This window comes from Phalaenopsis equestris, unplaced genomic scaffold (assembly GCF_001263595.1).
Source record: "Phalaenopsis equestris unplaced genomic scaffold, ASM126359v1 Scaffold000297, whole genome shotgun sequence".
NCBI classification, from domain to species: domain Eukaryota; kingdom Viridiplantae; phylum Streptophyta; class Magnoliopsida; order Asparagales; family Orchidaceae; genus Phalaenopsis; species Phalaenopsis equestris.
The window spans coordinates 2,098,547-2,107,884 of NW_018164739.1; the positions used below are offsets into that span (position 1 = coordinate 2,098,547).

At 38.6% G+C, this 9,338-nt stretch overlaps 1 pseudogene; it reads right to left on the reverse strand.

The window, feature by feature from the left end:
* Positions 1 to 241: 241 nt before the first annotated feature.
* LOC110025391 lies at positions 242 to 1,183 on the reverse strand (annotated as a pseudogene).
* Positions 1,184 to 9,338: the final 8,155 nt, after the last annotated feature.

A 9,338-nucleotide genomic window follows, 5' to 3' on the forward strand; every position in this document is an offset into this window, starting at 1 on the left:
CTACGGCCGGCCCGCGGGCCGCGTTTCAGGATAAACAGCTTATCCTGAAACGCACAAGTTGCCCCAAACGGACCCGTTGGAGCATCCGAGCAACGGCGGAATGAATTCGTGAGATCTAACTGAGAGTAGGATTTGATAAATCTGAATTTAGGTGAGAGTTGGTTTTAAAGGTTACATATATAAATACATAAAAATTTGGTGGTATGTCCGTAAACAATAAGCACCCTTTTAAAAAATCAATAAAGAAAAAATTGGAATGATCTACGCTTAACAAATGAAACATATAAATGCATACAAGGACAGAGGACCCCTTCCCTTATTTTTTTACAACCATCTATCCAATCTATCTAATTAACAAACTAACCCTAAAAACTCAAATCCCAGAGCATGACTGCAATGAAATGAACGGTCGAGATGAAGATATCTAAATTTTGTCCAGCTTCTCCGCCTTGATCACAGGATTGCAGCGAGCAATGGCTTCGCGGCTGGCCGACTTGAAATCAAAGCAGCAGCCGTGCTGCTCCGGGTACCGGTGCTCTCCGCAGTGCGTTACCCCGCACCGACACTTGAACCCAAGGAGCCCCACCTTCTTCCGGCACGCCGCACACCGCCGCGGCGGGGGGGGCGCGCCCCTGCCTCAATCGCCGGCTTCGGTGCGGCCGCCGACGCGGCTGATGGAGTCGACGAGGAACAGAATACAGTTGATGATGAAGAGGAGGCCGCAAGAATGGATTTTTCGACAGCGAGCAGAGCGTCCTGGGTTTTAAGATGGTCTCCGTAACACTTAGAGCAGAGATTGAGAGTAGCAGGGCTACCGAAGAATCCGCAATTGTTTGCACAGCGCATGCCTTCTTGGCATCTCCGTCCCTGCGGGCATAGCTGATCCTCCGCCATCGCTTCGAGATTATTTGAATTTAACCTGATGAATCAGAAAAAAATATAAACTTTATTGAAGATTGCTTGTCAAGAACACTAATTGGAAGGTAAAACTTGAAGCGACGATAGATCTTACTGCGTGCGACGATTCGGAGAGGGGGATGGAGATATGAGAGTGAATCGGACTCCAGACTTCACAGGCACTGAAGAAAAGGAGAAGGGGTCAGCGCTGGATCCGACCTGGAAAATAAGTTATCCAGGCTGGAAATAGGAGGGAGAGAGCAGGTGGTTTAATGAGGATAAGTTTTACAGCTGTGGAGTTATGATTCACTTTTCATTTTAGAAGAATAATATATTTATCCGAATATTTTAATTAATTAGCAATAAAATAAAATATAGTTTTTATGGATTATAAATGAATTTAATGTCATAATATGATATGTATAACTTTCATATACATTTAATATACATCATGGTAAAACTATTATGTACTAGTGGAAAAATTATTTCATGGGAATCGTACACTGCACACGGCTTGCGTGCAGTGTCTGATCCGGACTGTAAATCACCTCATCTAAGGTCAGAATGTATTTCGATGGGCCCTATCAATTTTTTTTTTAAAAAAAAATAATCCTGACCGTAGATAACCGTGATCTACGGTCAGGATCAATCATTTAAAAAAAATTAATAAAAGTGATACATTTTATTAAATGCTTCCAGTGTGTGTTCTCTGTCACAGACATATATCAATCATTTAAAAAAAAATTAATAAAAGTGAGATTCATTGTCATACAGGCTTGGGTTGATGTGCGACTGTGATCGTGGGTTGATGTGCGATTGTGATCGAAAAACACACGCAGCTCTGTACGCAATAACTTTTCATACATTATGAATGATTATTTAGAAAAAAAAGAATATCTGTATGTATTTATAAAGTAACAATTATGTTTAAAAACACTTAAATATTTTTCATTTAAGTGCGCGCAATCGTATTATTTGGAATCTGAGAAGGGACAAAAATATAAATATAATAATAAATTTTATTAAATGCTTAAGAATCAAAGTAGGAAGTTGTTGGGTTTATAAAAGAGTTAGATTTCAATCTTGCAATAAAAATTGTTAACATATTTCAATGCCAAAAATTAAGAGTTAAATCAATCTTTAGCGAGAATTATACATTAAAAAAGGGGCATTTACGTTCTATTAATTTTTATAGATCGCGTATCTTAACTTCCTTATATTACATGGACAGCCCTCAAATATTTAATATCCCATTAAAATAATATTATTATAATTTTTTTTAATGTAAAATGTATATTTTTAGGCATAAATTTGAAGCACGAAAATGTTATGGATGTAAATATAAGTATAACAAAATTATGTGTGAGACATGCAAATACATAATAATTGTGTGTTGTATGTAAATTTCTCTAAAAAAGAAAGGTTTGCATAATGCATTTATCTAACACCTAAACTTGGGTGGGGTTAAGCCCATACAATGCAACTCTTTTAAAATCCGACTAGAAGGCCATATAGAAAAAGTAAAAGTACAATTTTTTAAATCCTAAATATTTTAATCTAAAAGTTTCATTAGCTTGAATATTTTTATTAGGATTTTGTAGAAAACTTTAGAATTTTAAATCATAAGGAGTCTATATTGCGTTCATGATTCTTACATAAACCATAGAAATAAACAATGAAACAATTCAATCATTCAAGCAAACAAAAAGGCTGAAAATAAGGCAAATAAAATATAGAAAAGTCTAATTTCGTTGGGTCGACAATATTTCTAGGGAAAAAATGTGATTGTTCTCCGCATAACATGTCTAGTCCTAATTCTACATATCAATTTAAAATATAAAATTAAGATACAGGACACAAGCATCTATTCCTAGTCCCTCCATGCAGTTCCGACATCGAAGTGCGATGTTAAATGCGCTGAGAGTTTGATAGATCCCTATATCCAATGTCTAGAAATTAGAAAGACCCCTAAAAAAATAACGAACCTGAGGGCCTTTAAATTTAAAGTTGCATAAGATTTCATCATTAAAAGTAAACTTTTTTGAAGGTCAACCACTTCATTACTCTTAAGATGCATAAATGAACACAATTCAAAAGAAACTCTCCGGGAAATACACTCTAGTGAATGTGAGAGTCATTTCGGAGGAAACACATTAGTGCATCATGTTCATATGCAATATTGCTTTTGGTTGACCCTCATGAAAGACAAAAGAATTTCTTAGGAGATGCAAGTAGTGCTGGAAGTATGCTCCACTGTAGCACTAGCCAACCTATAAGTTGTAGCCAATAGTCAGTCCTTGACTTTTCACCATTTGAGGACTTGAAGTCATCTGGTTGTTTGCCCCTTCAAAGGACCAACATAAATTCATTATAGTTGTTGTAGACTACTTTTCAAAATGGATATAACCAAAGGCCCTAGCACGAATTACCATAGATGTCGTCTGAAACTTCATCTGGATTTTCATCATCTATTGATATTGCTTGCCCCTGATACTAATCACCGATGATGGAACACAATTCACTGATCAAGAGGTACAAAAATTCTTTCAAAGTCTGAGAATTAACCTCAAGTTTGTATCTGCATATCTTCCTCGGGCAAATAGACTAGCGAAGGCTCCCAACATTATAATCATAAATCTATTAAGAAAGAAGGTTGAAGCTGCAAGAGAAAATTTGGTAGACCTATCCTAATGGTCGTCCAGACTGTTGTGATATATACCAGTTGTTTTGGTATATATATAGAAATAAAATAGAAAAACAATCTTTGACGAAGCGAAAAATAGAACGAGAAAGTTCACACTAGAAAACAGTAATACAGTGGAACACACAGATTTACGTGGTTCGACAAATTGCTTGCGTTCACAAAGTTGCAGAGGATTTTACTACTCAAAGAATTTACACCAGTCGATCGTCTCGACTTACAAGAGGAATCTCTCATTTTGTTTCTCTCTTCTTCTCTCTTTACACCAAGATATACTGAAGAACATAAATTTACAAGAGAAATAATCCTAATTTCTTTTCTGCCACAAGCCACCAAGATGAAGCCAAGGGAGAACAATCTTCTTCTTCTTTCTTTATTTTTTATGTCGCAAGGAACTACTGCTTGCACTTATCTTCCTCTATCCCGAAAAAGTCCGAAGAAGAACACAAAAATCGTAACTTAGAAACTGAAGGAGTCGTGCGATGCCTTTTATCACGAATAGGAAGTGGAGAGACGACATTTCGCGAAATAGCAGGGATTCATGACTATTCGTGATTGGACGAAGCGAAGCTTCGCTTTGCCCGAGCGGGAGCATGTGGAGGCGGGAGTGATTTCGCGATCGAGCGGGAGCGGGAAGGCAGGATCGGCAGAAGCGGGATCAGGCTCCAGCTTAACAAATCTCCCACTTGGAGACCGATACACATGCTAAAACATATTCTTCCTCAAGTTGATATCCTCTACTAGCAGTGTCACCTTTTTCTTCAAACATGAATCCTCCACCCCTGCAACTCAAAGTATCTCTCTTCACTCTAGAAGACCAACTGAAGTTGTGCACAACTTCAACTTTCAAGAGTAACACTCTCAATCAACATATCATCAGGGTCAACATAGCTTTGCACCTATAAGCTATTTCTTGAATTACTCTTGTCTCTGCTTACAACTCTCACTGCATAAGCAATATCCTGTCTCTGCTGAAAGCCTTTTTCAACAAGTCTAGCCTTATATCTCTTAGTGTCATCAAGCTCAGTTTTCACCTGGTACACCCACTTGTTGTGTAATGTTTTTTTCTTTGTGGAAATTTTGTCAGCTCCCACTTTTTTGAACTTTCATCTTGCAAAATTTCTCCATAGCTTTGTGGTTCTCCACCATTTGTCTCTAGAACAATAAGAATGGGTGCCCCGGACCCACTCTCCTCTTCACTTCCATCATTAACAGAACTAGGAACTGCCAGCAATAGTGCATATTATATTTCTTTGGATACCACATTTGCACTATTATTCTTCATATTTTTGGGATTCCTGTAGTTTCTCTTTATGTGGTCAGCATTGCCACAATTCCAGCAGGTTGCCTACTGATTAGACTTTGATTTTGATCACCCTCTATTTGAGTTTCTTTCCTTCCATCACTCTCTGAAATCAACATTCAATGTCGAACTTGTACCTGAGATCTAGCCAGAATCTTTCTTGCGCACCTTCTTAGCCAAAATCAAATCCTGAATATCATCACATTTCAGTTTAGATTTACCTACATAACTGTTAACTGTCATCCTCATTGCTTCACAATTATTTGACAACAATGCCAACTATATCAGCGCACGTATCTCATCATCAAAGTATCTCATCATCAAAACAAAATCAATTTCAACAGACAATAATTGATTTGTGATAGTATTGAAATCATTCAGGCGTTGAGCAACAGAAATACCTTCCATCATCTTCAGGTTGAATAAATTTTTCATTGAGTGCACCTTGTTATTCATCGATGACTTTTCATACATACCTGATAGAGTTTTCATGAGATCTGCAGTCGTCCTCTCCTTGACAACGTTGTGTGCAACGGATCTTGATATGACCAATCAAATAACCCCCAGAACTTGTCGATCCAACAACTTCCATTCAGTCTCATCCATCCTTTCAGGTCTTTTCCCTAATAAAGGAAGATAAAGTTTATTCTCATAGATGTAGTCCTCTATCAGTATCCTCTAATAACCAAAATATGTGTCATCAAACTTCTCGATCCCTTAAACCTTCACTTCATTTGCAGTCGTCATTATTCCTCAGATCCAAAACAAACCTCTGATACCAGTTGTTGTGGTATATATATAGAAATAAAATAGGAGAACGATATTTTATTAAGCAAAAATAAAATGAGAAAATTCACACCAAAAAATAGTAACACAGCGGAAAACACAGATTTACGTGGTTCGACAAATTGCCTACATCTACGGAGTTGCAGATGATTTTACTACTTAAGGAATTTACACCAAACGATTTTCTTGGCTTACAAGAGAAATCCCTCACTTTGTTGCTCTCTCTTCCTCTCTCTACATTGGGATACACCGAAGAAGATAAACTTACAAGCGAAATAAACTCAATTTCTCTTTTGTCACAAGCCAGTAAGAAGAAGCAAAGGGAGAACAATTTTTTTCTTCTTCTTTATTTGTTCTCTCCGTCGTAAGGAACTACTATTTGCACTTATCTTCCTCTGTCTCGAGGAAGTTTGAAGAAGAACAAAAAAATCGTGACTTAGAAACTAAAGGAGTTGTGCGATGCCTTTTATCGAGAACAGAAAGCGGAGAGACGATGTTTCTCGAAATATTAGGGGGTCGCGTCTATTCGCGATCGGACGAAGTGAAGCTTAGCTTTGCGGGCGCAGGAGCAGGCGGAGGCGGGAGCTGTTTTGCGATCGAGCGGGAGTGGGAAGGCGGGATTGGGGATCGACGAAAGCGGGATTGGGCTCCAGCTTAACACAGACAACATCGTCAATGACCATAAAAACCTCTTATGTACTTTCCCATGAGATGGAAGCATGTGTTAAGACTTTCTTTGTCTCTCTGTCATTTCCTGGTGGGAGCTTTTGGGGATAAACCCCCTAGGGTTCTGTTTTCGGGCGAGGCATCTAGTCATTCCTCTGGGTGATTGCTGCCTAAAGGACCTTAAATTGCTCCATTATGAGAGCCATCTAGGCTTGAAACCCGTGGACTTTCGTATGACATCTGGTTGTGCAACATCTCTGCTGGGTTCAATGTGTACTATCTTTCTTTTAAAGGTTTCTCTTTCGTAGTTAGCTCCGCTTCTTGTCTGGGGCATATTTGAGCTCACCACACCACCTTTAAGGATGTTGGATCTCAGATTGCCTTTTGTGAACACACATCAAAAGTTGAGTGAAAGTGAGAGCAAAGGGAAGAAGAGTTCTTGTAGGGGGAAACAGAGGAGTCCTAATGGTCTGTCCCTTTTAGTCGTTCTTTTATCTCTTATTTTTTAAGAATGTGTCTGGTATAATTCCAAAAAAGAGATAACAGTCATGAAAATCGTTCTTAATATAATTAATGCTCTAATAAGTTGTATGGATTTCATTACATATATGTATTATAATTTAAATTTTGATAAAACAATAATTGGTTGGTCGATAGCTAGAATGCGACTGAGTGAGGCAATCTACTGGGTGACAATCGTGCATTGTGTTTGGTTGAACGAGGTGTTACAAATTGATTGGTCAGTTGGCTAACAATCTTACACAGAAGAGGTTGACCGAGGTTTTTGGTTGACTGTTATCTTACATATATGGTTGACCGAGGTTTTTGGTTGTCCGATTGGCTAACGATGTTACAATCCGAGGTATTACAATTTGAATTTTGATAAAACGGTAATTGGTTGGCCGGTTGGCTAACTATCTCGTCGCCAAGACAAAGTGGGTCAATCATCCATTCGCTATCAGGGGTTTCTACATGCGCTTCAATTTGTTGACTGATGAGTCGATTTATTTTGTCAAGTGAACTGTTGCTCACTTATCACTTTGGATCAAGTCTTATAGGGCCTACGTCTCGCATACGTGGTTGGTTCGTCTCCTCCATCGGATACACCTATTAGCAAGATTTTAGCCGGTTCTTGTCTCTGCTCGTGTGAGATATCCAATGAGACTTACTATGTTGAATTATGCCTCACCCTTGCGAGAACTTGTAGCTCGTCGGGCGAGTGATCCTCTCATAGCTTTGAACTGTACCATGTTTAAAGACGTGGTTTCACCAGCTTGATGGTGATCTGTCGGTCGACTGTTTACTATTGAGGAAGGTTTTTTTATTTTCGACCATTTGTTCTCTTTCAAATTGTTGTTGGTAGCCCTAGTGTGTACATTAGGTATACACCATATCTGCATTTTCTTAAAAAAAGTAGAGGTAAATATCGTATTTGAAATATTCTGTTAAATAAAAACATTCTAAGTTTCTTGTTATCACGTTGATTTATTAAAATCCTTCTTAAATTATAAAAGGGGCATTTACATACATAACACATTATTCTTATCTTTTCACATTTAAATTTGTACATAAAAAAAATGCTTGTACGAATCTTGATGAGATTTGATGGTAGCGGAGACTAACATGCTGAATATTGAACGAAAGATCACAAACCAATTAGGTGATGTTTTTCTAGCCGATGGTTGAGGGACAATCTTAGCCAACCGGCCACCTCAGCCACACGACCACAAAAGCCTTTGCTAGAACCTTCGACATCAGTGACCATGTTCCCACTCCCTCATCGCTCCTCCGACAGGAGCGACAAGTCACGTATAAATCGAGAAACTCCTTGCTCCTCCTATTAACTTGGAGCTACTTCATCTCAAGCATCTCCTATGACAAAGACTCACACTACTATTGTTTTCTCACACCTTGCATTCAGTCTTATGTCCCTAAACCCTCAACACCACAAGCCGTCGCATCTCCCCCTACTCAATCCATAACGACCCCACCACCCTCTGACCGATCCAAAGTACTATTGAGAATTGAGGAACCAAATATGTACCAAAAAAATAAGTTAAACAAAATTGATTTTGCTTGATTGACCGAGCCTAAACAAACCAACCCTGGATGACCAACCAACAACTTGTACAACTCACCGACAGCCTAGACAATCAACCGGTCGCCTCGAGAATGAACACTGACCTAAGGATCTGCTGAGCAGAAGGTCCAATCCATATGAAAAAGTGCCAAAATCAATTACAAATACGAAAAAACACTCCAAATAATAATAATATAGTGTAATGTCCTAATCAAAGTAGAGATAAACATGTAATTTTATACCTTTGACCTGATATCTCTTATAAATAGGGGTCTATAACATGTAAAAATGACTTTTGGGTACTCTCTCTAGATCTATGCTCTATAAGGAGAACTATCTTCCCTCCTCTCTCGTAACCTCTATTTTTCATCTGTAAAATGAGTCAGAGAGTGTTTCCGTTCAATTTTCTCTTTTTTTATTTTAAAAGGAGTCGCCAGCTTGTCGATCGTCGTATACTTCCCCCGTTCGAATAAATCTCCCTCCCGAACCATATAAATGATTTGAAGAGGAGAGGAACCGAATAAGAAGGGACATACGACAAAGTGACAAACAAGAGAAAAAGTAAAACGTGGAGAGTCTACGTGCGATAAACCTCGCAAGGATAGGTTAAGAATGTTTGCCCAAACAAGATCGGGCGGAGGCACCTTAAACCAATATCCGCGAAAGAAGTATCTACATAGACTACCCATAACCAGAGAGTCAGGTGTATGCACCTGTTCTGGGGTCAAGAGCACTCCCAGAGGAACGTGTTCCTACTGGTTAATTACATCTTGGGGGATACCCAAGAATACTCTCGATAAAAGGAATTTCGCTTCATATTATCATAGACCTGGGGAATAGGCAACCAAAGGAAGGTTATTCCGTGTGGGGACAGTCCCAATGCTTCAAAGCTCACGCTAAACAAT